We start from the raw sequence: 16,654 nt of genomic DNA, 5'->3' as shown, positions 1-16,654 counted from the left end.
TCGGTCTAAATTCAAACCAGGCCAACCATGAGTTGGAGACGTTTGAACCGGGCTTCTGGGATTGGTGTTTGCTGGCGGGGGGGGGGGTTGTGTCTCAAATGTCACCCTTTTAAGCGGAGGACACACGAAAATCCGTGTGTGGAAGCCGCAACGAGTTGATGAAGACGAGGCGAAAGCCCCGTGACTTCAGTCGCTATAGTATTGTCTTGTATATAGTTATGTAAATAACTACGTGAATAAAGCCGAGTTATTGTTCGAAAATACCGCCTGTCGGACGTCTCTTGGGAATATTTTCGATCTGTTAGCTACATCAACGGACCACCTTCCAGCAACAACGGAAGGAACTTTACTGGCGCAGCCGACAGGATGCTCACCTACGGAGAGTTGAACCATCCGGACGGACGGGCGATATTTCGAGTCGGAACAACGAGGGCATACCAGTGCAAGACAGCGGCAGACCATCGGAGTGTCCAGGAAACTGAAGGGACAGCTCCAGTCATTGTCATCGACAAGAAGGTGCAACCGGTCAACGAGGACAGGCTGTGCGTCGATCAGCGCATGAGGGGACAGCCAGCAGGCCAGCGCAACTTGGACTTGCGACGGACAAGGGCAGTGCAGTGACGGGACTGACCAGCTAGGGAGTCACCGGTCAATGGAGAACACACTCGACGGAGGAGCAACGAACGATTCCACGAGGTAGGTGGGTGGTCAGTCGCTCCTGAGGTCCGCGTGTTAATAGCTGAGATTTTGCAGAATTGTAGCTTTTGCGTACCTCTGTGTTCTTGTGGCAGGCTTTTAGCTTTCACAGTGCATCTGTCACTTGGTCGCGGGTTGCGGTAGGAAGCGTTGAGGTGTGAAACGCTTGGTGCGGAGTCCCAGGGTCGTTGCGTATAGTTGATGCTAACGCGAAGTAAAGCTAGGCAAGAAAAGGCAAAATTCGAAGCAGAAATGGTGGAATGAGGAAACGAAAGTGTTTCCGGATCAGCTAACAGTGAGAGCATAAAAATTTTCCAGCTCCAAATCGAGTTGGAGCGAGAGCGGTCTCGTAGGATAGAACTGGAAAGAACCAGAGATGACCGCTCGTCTTGTAGCGAAACGCTGTCCACGAGGACGCGCGAACAGAATCTGAACTACTACGCCAAAAGGTTAAAGAGCGTTTTGCTCCCCTTACCAGCCCATAGAGAAGTACCAATGTGGTTTGAAGGGGTAGAGGGTGTCTTCAAGTCGTACCAAGTGCAAGACGACGTGCAAAGTCACCTTGTTTTGCCGCTCATAGCCAACAGAGTAGGGCATCTCTATTCCAAATTGAGCACAGACGAGCTCAACGACTACGAGACTGTAAAAGAAGCCGTGTTGGCAGCTCTGCGATTATCGCCAGGGGAGTATAGAAAGCGCTTCACGGAAGCAGTCAAAACCAAAGAAGAAACATGGTCTAACTATTGGGCTAGGCTTCGGAGCTACGTAGGTGCGTACGCGAAAGCAAGAGAAGCAACAAGCTATAACGATCTAATCACGCTCCTTATCGCCGACCGCTTTGTTGAACAAGAGATAAACTGATGTTCTGAGGCTGGAACGACATAGAACGACATAGTCACTGGAGAGGCGTGTTAGCTTAGCTCAATTGGTAGAGCCCTGGACCGGCAATCCAGAAGATGTGGGTTCGATCCCTACAGCTGGCTAACCTTTTCAGTGACTTTCGTCTTTCATCGTCGCTTTGTTGATTCGCTCACCGAAGAAGCGCGTCGGTTCGTAACACTGCAACTGTGTGAGGTTAAAGCCTCGGAAAGTGACCTAGTAAAGGCCGTAGAGAAATATGAAGACGCGAAAGGCAGGGGAAGCGCCGTTCAAGGCCAGAGGGACAATAGGGACTCGATGCAGAGGCGTGTAAACCGCGTAGCCGTAGCTAAAGACGAGGACGTTGTAAATACCGCAACTGACGTAGAATTAGCTGGTACAGCCGTGATAGTAGCCAGAGTCCGTCCGTCAGCGACAGGAGAGAGCGACCGGTTTGCTATCCCCAATCGGGAAGTCGTGTTGCAATGCGGAGAGCGGAAATTTCGCGCTATGATCGACAGCGGAGCAGATGTGACCGTTGTTAGGGCCGACCTATTTCCACACCGCGAGAAAGACACACTAAGCCCCCTGTGGCTCGAGTCTGCGTTTGGACACAGAGTACCCGCCGAACTAGGCATACTGCCAATTAGAGTAGTCGGCGCGAACGACGATCATGTCGAGGTCAACAGGACTATCCCATTGGAATGCGCTTTCACAGAAAAGCTAGTGGGAGATGCGGATTGCCTCTTATCACTCGAGGCCTGGAACGCACTGCAGCATTCAGAAAGACAGAATGAAGGAGTCACAGCTGAAGCAGTAACTGCAGCTGAAACAGCCTACGACAAGGATGTAGGAGACGAGGGATTGGTAAGCTTGTTTCATGCAGAACTGAGTGAAAGTGGCGAAACTCATAACGGGGCCGCAGTCAGCGCAGCGAAAGACGCGGGAGAGGCAGTCGAGTTTCATAAAAGCGAAAGAGGAGAATTTAGAGTACAACAGCGTGAGGACAGGAGCCTCGCAGATGCGTGGGGCCAAGGGAAAGATGAAACCCACGGTATGTTCATCGATGCGGACCTCCTGTATCATAGTGAGTTAGTAGCAGGTCAGAAGGTCAGACAGCTCGTCTTACCCGAGAAGAAAAGGCAACAGGTCATGCGGCTTGCGCACGATACGCCGTGGGGAGGACATCTCGGGATGCGCAAGACCCTAAGCCGCATTAAAGCCAGCTTCTACTGGCCGGGAATAGAAAGAGAGGTTCGGGAGTATTGGAAAACGTGTCACAATTGCCAAATTAACGCCGACAAAGGGGCGACGGACAGGGTTCCCATCGCACCGCTCACGCGGCCGGGCTACCCTTTCCAAGCGGTTAACATCGACGTTGTAGGGCCATTCGAGATCGCATCGGCACGTGGCCACAAGTACGCACTGTGCGTAACTGACCTTCATACAAGGTGGTCAGAAGTGATTTGTTTGACGTCGCCCACCGCGAAGAAAACGGTCGACGCGCTCCTCGAAATCTTCGCGCGAACCGGTGTCCCGGAAACCGTGTGCTGTGACCAGGGTATTAATTTCACTTCGCAGCTCACGCAGGAGTTTTTACGACGCCTCGGGTGCTCCCCCCGCTTCTCAACCGCAGAGCACCACGAAAGTAATGGCGCTGTTGAGAGATGGAATCGCGTGTTCCGCCGAATGTTATTTCACGTCGTGAAGGACGACCCAAAGAACTGGGACAAGTTCGTTCCTTTTCTGTTGTGGGCATACCGAGAGGTGCCACACGACACGACCGGTGTTGCCCCCTTTCGGCTCCTGCACGGCAGGTCTCCGACGGGCCCGCTAACGATACTGAAGAACACCTGGGAAGGGCAGGTTGGAGTCCCGGCCCAACTTCGGGAGGCTCCCCCGAAGTATCTCGAGCAACTCAGGGATAAATTCGAGGCAGCCGCCGAAGCGGCAGGTTTAGTTGCGGAAAAGCGGCAGGCGGAGTACGCCGAGAGACATAACCGTCGGACGAAGGTGAAACCATTTAAACCTGGAGATCAGGTGATCGTTTTCGATAACGGCATAGTTGCGAAACATCAACCAAAATGGAGAGGTCCGTACCAAGTGATAGGGAGACGTCGCGAACACTCCTACGATGTTTTAACCGACGATGGGAAAACGCGGACTATCCACGCGAACAACTTGCGGGCGTATCAAGCCAGGGTTAATCACGTGGGAGTGATTTTTCAAGGGGACGAAGAATTCGGTGACGTGGAGCCAGCACCCACCAGAAGCGATAGAGGGCACCAAATTTTGCCATTGGAAGCTACCTCCCACCTAAGACAGGTTGAGGCCAATCAAGTTAGGCAGCTATTTGAAAGATTCGCAACGGTGTTCAAAGACGGCCCCTCGGTTGCAAAGGTTGACGCGCACGTAATAAAGTTACGAGAGGGACACGTCCCCAAACGGTCTTCTCCCTACCGCACTCCCCAACTCCTTAGAAAGCAAGTCGAGCAGCAGGTTAATGAACTGCTTGAAGAAGGGTTGGTGTACCCGATTACGAGCGAGTATGCGCATCCTGTGGTTTGCGTCACAAAGAGGGATGGCGGTGTACGACTTTGTGTAGACTATCGAGTTTTGAACGCGGGCACCGTAGATGATGCCTATCCAATGGCGCTGCAACAGGAACTGGTGCTTCGTGTAGGCAGGGCGCGATTTATCACGCTGCTAGACTTACGCCGGGGGTACTGGCAAATTCCCCTCGAGGCAGGCAGCCAGGAGAAGTCGGCGTTCGTTACGCACTTCGGGCAGTTTGCGTGGCGGGTGATGCCCTTCGGACTCAAAAATGCAGCCGCCACCTTCCAACGGATCGTTAACGCACTCCTACACTCTTAGAAAAAAGCTTGGAGAAATCACAACCCTCAGGGTACGAACAGCTTGTCGCAGTTTTTAATAACTTGCTAGTAACTGTGGGTAGTAACGAGCATGGAAGTAACGGTTACTACCACTGTCGTTACTACGCTTTGGATACAGGAGGTTGTAACTGTTAATAGTGTTGCTGTTACTATGTTTCCGGTCCCCCGGGTAGTAAGGTTTACGTTGTGTGCTGTGTACTCCGTGAGGCTCACTGTCACTATATACCATGATGGGTATATAGTGTGTGTAAGTAAGCCTTTTGTAAGTGATGTGTGTCTGTGGAACTTGCAACGCTAAAAGAAAACCATGTGAAAACAACATACCTGGGCGAGCGGTTTTTATTGACACTCAAAACTAGTCAAAAGTCTTTGGACCAGGGGTGTGAGACGACTCTGCCGTAGGCCACAGAGGAACTCCAGTACGGCCCAGGTGTTTTTGTTTTTTGGGCTGTACCTAACATCCAAAACCCAGTACAACTCCAGTGTTATTGGCACACCATTTATCACATCACATGCTTCCAAGCTGATGTCTTCAAATTTCACCCGAATTTCTGTGGCGTCATGAAGCTTTCTTCCGTGAGTAAATATGGAGGGGTAAACATCCTGCAGTTCAAGAGTGCAAAGAATATGAGATTAGGTCAAAGACAACAAAAGACAACAAATCAAGAAATGAGTCCAAGGCTTGTAAAACTACAGGACGTGCCTTTATGCTTTACAGATTTGTTATGAAAAATCTCTGAGCAGCAAAGATACGATTTGTGTAGGTGAGTTATGTGGCCAGGAGGACGCCCTTTGTGATATAAATTGCCATATTTTACAATGCGAATGAGCTGAAACCAGATACGTGCACTACTCTAGCATGTGAGAGGGTCACATGATTGGAAGCTATGGAGCTGATCAGAGTGGGCGCTGATCGGTTGGCAAGATAGACTGCTCGCTCCAATGCCATTCCATGGCAGAGTGTGAAGTGAACCCGGTTGAAATCCAGGTGCTGTCTGTGCTCTCTGTGTGTTCTCCTGAGTTTAGCACATATACTTTAAGACAAATGCCGGCACAGTTCACTGTGAAGCCGGCCAAGTCCACCCAATTCCCTTCGGCGGGCAGATCACTCGGAGGTAATATGTTCCGCACTCTGCTACACATATAGGCTTCATCATTTTGGTTATGCACTCGAAAAGTTAGTTCTGACTTCAGTTCATTTCCAGTGGCATAACTTGGTGAATTTTACCTCAACATGTGTTTGCTTCTCATGGTATTTAGCATAGATGGTACATTTAAATAATAATTGGTTCCAATTTTACGTCCTGGAAAAGATTAAGTTAATAGGCTAGTTAACTTTAGCTAATTATAGTCATCTGGTAGTTACCAGTGCTTTCTAATAGGACGTCATCCCGGCCGTATAACCCACGTGCAGAAATGCCATCTTTGCTACTTTTGAAGCCTATTTCCAAGTAAGGCATAATGAGCAAGGAGCATATAGTGCATAAAACAACAGGTCTGCATAATGAGTTTATGGAGGAAGGAGGACCTTAGGGTAACCTACACACAAGATGCCAAAATATTTCCAATAAAACAGTATGAAGCTGACGCACATTGGAAGCTTCCTGCACTATGAAACGAAGTATGTGGTTGTAGTATAGCATCACTTTGATGAATGCTCATCCAACATATTTTAAAAAAAGTCATTGAAATCATTTATGATTCAGTAACGTATCCAAACGATACGTACAAAACGGATATGCACACGCACGACATGTGTATGCCTTTTTTGTAATTGCACAAGCTCAGGATTTTAATCTTAGAGTTTGTCCACCAGCTAAGTGCAGCAGCTCTATCTGTCAGTTATTGGTGAGGCTGCCCTACTCCTCTGCCTCCGAGCTTGTCGTATTGGTGAATTGTTACCTAAGCGAACATTAATTGCTGCATCATGGCACACAGCACTCATGATCCGCTGTGTATCATCATGGCAATTGTCTGCAATTTTCCCTGATGTCAGACGTTTTTGGCAGCTTCCTTATAATGCTGACTTTTCCAACTGCATAAAAATTCTCTGACAATTCCCGCTTTCTAGGTTGGTAGACATGCTGATGATGTATAATAGCTTGAAGTGAAGTCAAAAGGTAATATCAAGAAGTAGGATCACTTTAAAACTTATGGAAATTTGACGAGTTTAAAGACCCTCTTTTACCAAATTGATAACTACCATATGTGCGAGGACTGCCTGCTGGAAATTGTAGCAGGTCATGTGATGCTTACCATATAGCTGCCAAATAAAAATGTGCTTGGTGTCACTCCAGAAAGCAAGGAATAATAAAGTGAAGTACTCACAGATCCTTTCAAATATTCAGGTTGTTCGTTCAGCAGCAAGGGTAGCAGGCGGAGCACACCGACCGCAAAGCAGTCTAAGTAAGGAAAACAAAGAAACAGGGCATTCGGCATCATGTTGAAGCTTGACCATTTCGCTAATTAAGATTACACAGAGTCAACCACCGAGAAACTAAATTTTGTGCTTTCTGCAGTAATTACATTTTTTCATGTCGCCACTGAGGATTGCCAGGTCTTCATCGATATCTCGTACTGTTTCTCTCGCACACCTGCGGGATCTTGCAAGTTCCACACATTTGTCTCCAATAGAGTTCAAAATTCCTAGCATCTTTTCATCTGCCTTCACTCCAGTTATGGTGGTAAACTCCTGATGCACCTGTCAATATGCAAAAATACATTTATCAATAGAAAAAGTCCATAGCCAAGAAGGTACTGGTCGTGTTAAACTTCAGTATGCAAGCACATTCTAACAACCAAATTCACCATGTCCTGTGTCGCCAGTGCAGGATAGTGCTCTAGGATCTCTGCTGTTGCGGGATGGGCATCTAAAATCCATCGTCGTCTATGGGCATATGTCTTCTTCATAAGATTGCTTATTTCCTGGGTATCTGGCACTGCCCTTGCGATTTCATTTTTCATTTGTTGTTGAAACTCTTTAATGTCACTCTCACTGTATGTAGTCTCCTCCACTACTGACAGCTGTACATGAAGAAAAAATAATTTAAATAGCATACTGATGTGTCATTCCATGCAAAATGAATCCATGGACTTGCTCGAAATCTCTTAGATGTTTTGTAAAAAAATACCCTAGATATTCCGTCCTTCCAATAAGCATTTGCCAAAGTTTTACTGAAAATACTTAATCGCTCCCCAGTTAGGACGCCTCAAACCTTGCACAGAAAGCTAAAACGATACTACGCAGGAAGAAGTCAAGAGACTGGGGACTTCTCCTGATTGACAGGTTTTCTTGGCAGAGGATGACACAACCGGGCCCCAGCAATGTGCCATAGGTGATTTCTTTGCCCACTTTTTATTTAGTTCGAGACGTGGGCACATGTTTCGGAGCCATTTTTGCTTGTTTGCGATTCTTTTAACGTACCTTGTGTTCAAGGAGCAAGAATGTGAAATTCTGTGCTTATTTACCACACCCGATACAAGATATTGGTGCGTTTTGGCATTTGTCCAGGCAGTACATTTTGCTATATAAATTCTAAGCATGACAGTTTTGTTAAAGTTGGTTGTTTTCAGGGCCGTTTTTCACAAGTGAACCGGCCAACGCTAGAAATGTCAGAATCATTGCAAATGATAGAGCGGAATCTAGTGTCAGACATATAAAAAAAGCTAAAAGGTACTTTCCCATAAGCAGGAGAAATATTTTTTATGTTCGACACTACACCAGGGGCACACGACACGCACCCCATGGGAGCATTTTGGCGGCTTTTGCCTACACTGTTAAAACAGAACTTCACCACATAGCACACTCATAGCCAATCATCATTCGAATGATATCATTCCGAGTACTGCTTTGTTGAAAATGGGAGGACACACCTATCTGGGACAGATTATCTTGCCCCAAATAGGCGCCTCCCCCTGTTGAACAAATAATCAGGACACAGAATGATATTATTCAGAATGATGGTTGGCTAGGAGCATGCTATATGGTGAAGTTCTGTTTTAACAGTGTACGGTTTGGCGGGGAAATACTGTGGTTCAGGATCAGGCATATCTTTGCGCAAGACTCCTGAGACATTTCAGCGAAAAATCTTGGGACCTCAGTATAATAAAATATGCCCCTCGTGACTACACAATGACTCATAACAGAGACTGCAGTATCTTACTAAACTTTTGTTTTTCACACATGCTTTCCTTGTGAAGAATTTATAGCTCTCCTCGTAATTTGAACAGAAACTAAGTTCACTGTCCAGGCTGTATACAGCTTAGGGGTGTACCCTCCCATGTGTGGTGAAAGATAGAATTCTTCACCCTCATTCCTGCACATATACCGTAAAGCATCGTTTTACATGATGGCCCATACCAGAGTAATATAAACAGGTATATTATCTGGAAAGCCGCAAAGCGGTATGAAAGCGGATATGCTTCGTACCGTTTCACTGCCACTTCACGCAAGTGAAGCACTGACCAGTGATGACACCTATACGTAGACAGTTTTACATGATTTTACAGTTGTTTGCGTCAATGCAGTTCATTTAAAACTATAAATGGAGAGTACGCGTCAGAACAGATTTCAGTAAGATATGCTGGATGCTCGTTACACACGTCTCGCTGCGTAGACACGAGAGGCGTATTTTATTATCCTGAGGTCCGCAGATTTCGCCTTTAAATGTCTCAGGAGTCAGACCTAACGAAATAGGCGCGATCATGAGCTGAAGTATTGCCTCACCAAACAGTAGGCCGAAGCCCCCAGAGAGCTACCATGACGAGGGCACAGCGTGCATCGGTGTAATGTGTCGAACATCAATAAATATTTTCTCTGGCTTATCTAGAACTACCTCTTTACTTCTTTTAATGCGTGACTTGAAATTCTGGTTTATCATTTGCACTATTTCTCACATTTTTCCGTCGACCGCTTCACTTCTGAAAATGACTCTGAAGACGACTGACTTGACAAAACTGTCATGTTTAGAATTTAATGTAGCAAAATCTACTTCCGGGACACGTTTCAAAATGTATAGATAGCTTTCATGGGTTGTGATAAGTAAACACAAATTCTCCCGCCCTTCTTCCTTGAACACCCTGTACCTTAAAAGAATCACAAACATACATGAAATAGCGTCGAAACATGTGCACACCTCTCGAACTCTAAATAATGATGATGATGATGATAATTGGAGGTTTTTGGCGCAAAAGCGACTGAGACCATAGAGCGCCAAAAACTATGGTTGTAAATGACTCAACTTAGAAGTAAAAGTAAAAATGATGGAATTAAGAGAGAGAAGCAAATCTAGACATAGAAGTGGATATAAAAAACTTAGCTAAAAGTTACAAGTTCCTAAGCATTCCTATATCTCTAAAGTAACTCAAAATGTTCTCGAAAGGAACAAAAGGCTCATCACCCAGCAGAAGAGTTGGGTGAAGAGGTAAAAACTACTTGTAGCACTCAGTAAAGTGACGATTTCGATGAGGTTCGTGTTTTGGACACGATATCAAAATATGTACAATAGAAATGGGCTCATCACAGAGAGTGCACTGTGGCGGCTCCTCCCCACGAAGTAGAAAGCCGTGTGATAGGTAAGTGTGTCCAATTCTGAGCCTGTGCCTCAGGACATCACAGATGCGGTGTTCCAATGTGTGCGTGTGATGACTGATGTGTGGCTTTATCAGGTGAAGTTTGTTCTGTGTTTGTGAATCCCAGAATTCTTGCCATTTTGCGTTAATGGCGCATTTTAGCACCCGTCTGAAGTCGTGAAAGGGCATGTCAAATGGACTAATGTCTAAGGTAAGGGCTGCTGAAGCAGCTCGATCTGCCTGCTCGTTTCCTGGGATACCCATAGAACTCTAAATAAACAGCGGGCAAAGAAATCACATTTAGCACATTGCTTGGGCCTCATTCTGTCATTCTGAATACAAACCCTGTCCATGTGGAGAAGTCTGCCCACTTGGCTTCTCCCTTAAAAGTATGTATCACTTTTTGTAAATAAGTATCACTTTTTGCGTAAATATTGAGACGTTTTAAGAGCGGTTCATTATTTTTAACAAAACGTCAGCAAATGCCTAATGGTAGGACACAGCATCCCTGGTGCTTTTCCGAAAAAGAATTGAAGGGGTCGAACAGGACCATTGGATCATTCAGCGTGGAATGACGTCAACACATTTTGCACTTTTCGTAGACTACACTCTGACATTTCCTTTGTATGCACTAATTCGCAAAGTGATTTATCCAGGCCTCTCCTTACAACACATCCCTTCCTATGCACCGCAACTGGTGTTCTTTGCAATTCCAGCCTTAGTCATATGTCGGCGATGATACATAACGGCAAAAAGCTGCTACAACTCCAATGAGCAATTTCACGCAAAATGATCCGGAGACCCTGCTTGACAATCACCAATTTGTACGAAAATAATTCAGGGCCCTTCTTTTGAGCATCACTTACTGTACGACATGGACGTTTCGGAGGATTCTGTGCATTTTCAGACACTTTTCTCCGACCAAATTTATTTTTAGCTTCAGTCACTGGTTTTAGGTGCGTCATCTCCCGCCTCAGGTATGCAAAGCGGTACTTAAACCGTACCTTCCAGGAGTCCTGTCGACGTAATGCAGAATCAGTTTTGCAACAGAAATGCCTGTATACGTAATGTAGTACTCTGAAGCAACACAATATTAATCCACAGCAAAGAAATCAATAAGGTTCTTCAGCCATTTGAAACCCCCGCGGTAATTTCTAGCAGCATGACCGCAATATCAAACTAATCTGACAGAAACATATCCCACAAGGAAAAAATATTTCGGCTGGCATACTCCATGAAGTATCAATTGTGTGCCAAGACATCTACACTCATTTTGTGTCTGTATCCCTGCGAAAGTATAGGAGATTTATTTATCTGCCATAGCGGAACTTAGCCGAATTACAGAAACGGTACGTGCAAACTGGAGTAACGAACCCAGGTCAGCCAAAGCTGCATTTTTGTTGATACAATTACGACCCAGAGATCAATGCTTTGCATCGCTCATACAACATGGTGATGTGAAGCCCAGCTTTCAACACTATGTGAAACGTTGATGCTTACATAGCCTGTTCCTATTGTGTCGCGAAGTTGAGGGTACTGAAGCACGAGTGCCTTAGCTGCCTCGGTGTACAGGCTTCCTGGGTATCTTAGAACAAATTAAATATTAGTTCAAATGAGTGCACACACTAATATGTCACAAAATTATGGTGGAAAGTAACACACACACAAACAACACCATGGGCCTCAAAGCTCTTCCACGACTGCCATCTGTATATTGTCACAAAATTGCTTACGGGCTGTATGTCCTGAGGTCAGTTGTCAACCACTGGATTATTCTGCTCTTAAGGCTAGATTCCACCTTGCCAAGCTCCGCCTTGCATATTGCTGCATGTAAATCCACGGGTACCTTCGGCAACCTGTATGCTCCTCTGCTGCAAGTTGTCTCATCCGTAGACGTGGTAAGGTTGTCTGATGAAATAACTATCTCATCTCCTGATTGCGCACTAAACATGCCGGCAAAGTACACATGTAAGACAAAGCACGCAACATGCTTAAAGCACGCGTTACCCCGTTGTTCCTACTGGCGTCTCCGACTCCTTGATTAGCTTGATGACATCGCTATTACGAAAAGTTTGGTTTGCATCGGGGTCGACAAACTCTTTGAATGTGGTGTTGTACACCTACGTCAGATTGGAAAGTGTAGTTTCATTAGAAGAAAACTTTTAGTGTGAGATGGAGTTCTTTGTAACAATACGACATAACGTAAGTACTTACTTCAATTCGGAACTGCTGTAGAGCGTCTCTGAAATCCGTGGACTTCAGTGCTGCGACTAAGTCACTTACTTTGCGATCACCCCCGAAAGTGACAACTTTCTTTCTTTCCTCATATTCCACGAGGCATTGGATAGCAGCACCCGCTTCTAGATGTTCCCTGTCACCCATTTCGACAGTTGAACGTACTGAAACTACTTAAAAGCGTGTTTCTACAGCGTTTGCACAATGAACGCATAACACACAAGCACAAACGCGCGCGCGCACCGATGAAACGAAAACCGGCGAAAACCAGTATACCGGAAACGGATGTTGGTGCATGATGATGTACGTCATGGCAACACCATTGACAACCTTTGTTTTCTTGTTGTGTTCGGCACGTCAGCGACCAATTTCTTAAAATGTTTCATTAACATTTTAACCCAAGAATCACATTAATCACAATAGTCGCGGAATATAGCCAAGCGAAGACAGTATGCCTTCTAGTAGCCAAAGACAAAAGCCGGCTGTTCGGACGGTGAAGTGAAAACATGTGGACGAACATATGAAAGCGTGTAAAAGCACAAAGCACAATAATGAATCCCGCAAATCATAAGTGTCCCCGTTGTTCATTTACCTGTTCGAAGTTCTCAAGAATTGTGTCCCATATCGGCAGCGTACACAGACATTCTACGAGAACATCGTATGTATGCGGCGTGGGAGGCTGCTCTAAGACGTACAATTTGTTTCATAGCTACCGAAGACATCTATATCGTTGTCATCGAAACGAGCTGCAACTTGACGAAGAGGATGGACCAAGCAGCACCACAGTCCCCGTAACTGACTCTCCAAATCTGGAAAACCAGGCATCTGTACTGGAAGCAAGTGATTCACAAGGCGACGTTGAAGAGGGTGCCACGTACAGTGAACTACCGGGTGACGCTGAACAATCAATGCACGATTTCCTATCACATTGTCGGAAACAGCTCAGTTTGTTGTTCTTCCGCATAGCAGAGGTCCACAAGATTCCCCACTCGACGACGGAACTTATTTTTGAGGAATTCCAAATGACTTTACGGGACGTACTTCAGAACTTCGCTGCTCAAGTAATGCGCCATTGTGAACCAAGCGGTGAGGCTAGTGGCAGTGTGAACTCACTGATACAGTGCAATTTTGTGGATGAAATCTTCGAATACACGAAAACACAGTACCAAAGAGAGAAATTTGCAAAGGAAAACCTCCCATACGTGAAACCCCAGGAGCGTAATCTAGATGAATCTGATACATTTCAGTACGTGCCAGTCAAAAGTGTGCTGCAGAATTTATTCCTATCAGAGAATTTTGTGGGCCATTTGGAAGACTACGCAAGTCACGAAAACAAATCTCACCTATCCACTTTCCGTGACGGCTTGCTGTTTGAGCGAAAGACAGCAGATCTAATCCAAGAAGGATCACAGTTCACACTCTTCATTGTACTCTACAGTGACGAACTGGAAATAGTTAACCCGCTTGGGTCGAAACGTGGTCAGTACAAGCTTTTTGTTGTGTACTACAGCATAGTGAACATCCATGCTAGGTATAGGTCACAGCTGAGCTCTATCCATGTTGCAATAATTGCAAAATACACCAGTGTGCAAAAGCATGGCTTATCAGCTGTTATGAAACCACTTTTGGAAGACATAAATATTTTAAGTGATGTTGGATTCACTGTCAAGCACTGCAATACTGATGTCAAGGTGGGAGCACTTCTTGTTGCTTTTTGTGGCGACAATCTCTCGATGAACAAAATGGGAGGCTTCAGCTGCAGTTTCAGCAAAGGAAGACCATGTCGCTTTTGCACAGCACCAGTTACAGATCTGGAAACCATTTGCCACGAAATGGATGTTGACATACGAACACAGGATACACATAGGCATCACCTCGCAGATCTCTTGGAAAACCCATCCGAACGAGGCAGGTCCCATGGGGTTAAAGAACGGTCACCACTGCTGGACGTGACGCACTTTGATGTTACGCTGCAGCTACCTCCTGACCTCATGCACGATGTTCTTGAGGGAGCCGTTCCTCATGTACTTCAACAGGTGTTGAATGGACTGATCGGTGACAAGGTCATGAATTACTCAGACTTGGACAGAGTGGCAGCTTTTGACTATGGAATACATGACCGGGGCAACAAGCCAGAGCTGCTAACAAGAGGATATGTGCAAGGTCAAGCAGCATATAAAGGCACTGCATCTCAAAAGTGGTGTTTCTTTTATTTATTTTCTATCATATTTGGAGACATTATTCCAGAAGATAATGAGCACTGGGAAATTTACCTCAAACTGCGAAGTGTGGTGGATTTGGTGTTTGCTGATGAACTGCCACGTGATCATGTTGCATACCTCCATGATGAGATACAGCATTTTTTTACAGCGTTTACTGCAAGGTACCCAGGAAAAATGATTCCAAAACTTCACTTCCTAATTCACTACCCCAGGATCATAACCGAACTTGGACCACATAAGCAGTACTGGTGCATGCGCTACGAAGCGAAGCACCAGTACTTGAAGTCATGGCTGTAAGAAATAAAAATTTCAGGAATATATGCAAGTCTGTTGCTGCAAGACATCAGTTGCTGCAAAGCTATGAGGTAGCCAACCTTGACCTCGACACAGCCCTCGAGACCACGAAGGCCAAACCTCTGGATGATGGACACCTGCCCGAGTGTGCAACAAACAGATTTTTGAGTGGTGTCCCAGTATGGGAGGTAGCATCAGCAACACTAGAACATTGCAAATATCGAGTACAAGATGTTGTTCTGCTCGGCAAGGGTGACATTCCAGTTTTTGGACAAATCTCGATGCTCCTAGTGTACTGTGGTTCACTGTTCATTGTAGTGAATGAATTTGAAACAGTTCATTTTAACAGACACCGTTGGGCCTATGAAGTCACCAAAACAGCCAACCAGAAGCTTGTTTTGCCTGCTGAGATAGCCTCTAGGGACATACACGACTTGTACTTTGAATCCGTTGTGGTGCCAAAACCTGGCATCATGATTGATTCTGATTCATAGTTTCAGTTGGCCTTTCAATTTTTTACATTGCTTCCCATCCATCATTTTTGCATCACCCGATAATCTGAAATACTCGCTTCATGACACTTTTTCTTGGGAACTGTTTTACTGCCATGTAAATGCACACTCGTTAATATGACAGCCCGTTTATCGGACAATGTCCGATATTTGTGTGAGGAGTTACGGTGAAACACATGTATTATCTTGTCGTTATGATGTCTGCGTCACAGGAAAAGGCTACCAAGTATGGGACATGGTCTAAAATCAGCACTCCGTGGTTTATCTCATCTCAAACCTCCAGGTGTTGCAAGTCTATTTCTTTCGAGTAATAAAAATGTGCAGCATGTGGTCCACCTTCAAATACAGTATTCACTGAACGCTTTCAAGGTCAACCGAGGTAATATGGGACGGTCTTAGCTGACAGGCTGTTTTTGCTAACCGTGTCATCAACAGTATCTGAAGCAGGAGGTGACACATGTTAAAGTAGGGTGCCAGTGTTTGGGATTCCTCCTGATGTTGTTGAGCTGGGGGTTACTCACAGCGCTTATCGGACAAAGAGCTGGAGTGCTCAACAAGACAGTGACCACAGGAGCATGCAAGAGGGAATGTGAGAATGGCTGAAGTCAAACAGAAAATGGTCTGGGTTGAAAGCCCGAATGAAAAAAAAAAACATCCGTATTTTTTATTATCCTTTGCTCTCATAACATTATGTCCAGTTGGCACGGGTGCACTTCCAGTTATTACATCAATTTACTTAATGACCCAAATCAATGGGAACTGTGGTGGTCATATTAACGAGTGTTTACTGTATTAAGGCTTTGTTTAGTCATGCGGCTATGCTTCAAGTTACCTTTTATGGACAACCAGCGATCCATTAGGCCACAGCGTCAGACGTGAAAAAGCTGTTGTAATAAATCACAGGTCAAGGTGCGTTACCCACCAGCCTAATGCTTTCTTCAGTGATGTTATACATTTTCTTCAAAGAATGCTTTGTTTTATTATTATCCGTGGCTTTATGCCCAACACCAGGAGTTAACAATGTGTACCGCGCCATATCCACAGATTAGACGTCCTGTTGTAATGCCCTTAGTGCATACGTTTCGAAGAAGAGCAGTGATAATAATTTTACAGGAATGTTAAGGCTACCATTGTACGCTGTGCCTACAACACATGTTGTGCCTTATACATCATCATGCAATGTGAGAACTTTTCCTTACAACATTTGTATTGCCCTGTTTTTGTGTGTGTGTTCTTAGTGGGTCTGGAGCACCATGGCTTAACTGCATATCGAAAATGTGTATTCAGATAACAGACAATGGAAAGTTGATTAAACCCTGCACAGATATACAATAAAGCAGTATCTTCACGTAGCTCTAGAGTGTGTCAGGTT

At 45.4% G+C, this 16,654-nt stretch overlaps 2 long non-coding RNA genes across 2 annotated transcripts; both read right to left on the bottom strand.

Annotated features, from left to right (window-relative positions):
• Nucleotides 1–4,884: 4,884 nt before the first annotated feature.
• Nucleotides 4,885–7,129, bottom strand: LOC135388488 (uncharacterized). Its single transcript, XR_010421416.1, has 3 exons — nucleotides 6,975–7,129; nucleotides 6,777–6,850; nucleotides 4,885–5,051 (listed from the first exon to the last, which is right to left on the bottom strand). It is a non-coding gene; the product is annotated as an uncharacterized LOC135388488 (long non-coding RNA).
• A 3,762-nt stretch (nucleotides 7,130–10,891) lies between these two features.
• On the bottom strand, nucleotides 10,892–12,133 carry LOC135388487 (uncharacterized). The gene is made up of 3 exons (XR_010421415.1): nucleotides 11,753–12,133; nucleotides 11,520–11,604; nucleotides 10,892–11,035 (listed from the first exon to the last, which is right to left on the bottom strand). It is a non-coding gene; the product is annotated as an uncharacterized LOC135388487 (long non-coding RNA).
• Between the last annotated feature and the right edge of the window lie 4,521 nt (nucleotides 12,134–16,654).

Source organism: Ornithodoros turicata, chromosome 3 (genome assembly GCF_037126465.1).
Source record: "Ornithodoros turicata isolate Travis chromosome 3, ASM3712646v1, whole genome shotgun sequence".
Lineage (NCBI taxonomy): Eukaryota > Metazoa > Arthropoda > Arachnida > Ixodida > Argasidae > Ornithodoros > Ornithodoros turicata.
Note: the sequence above shows the minus strand (reverse complement) of the source record. Positions and strands in the feature narration are given on the sequence as shown.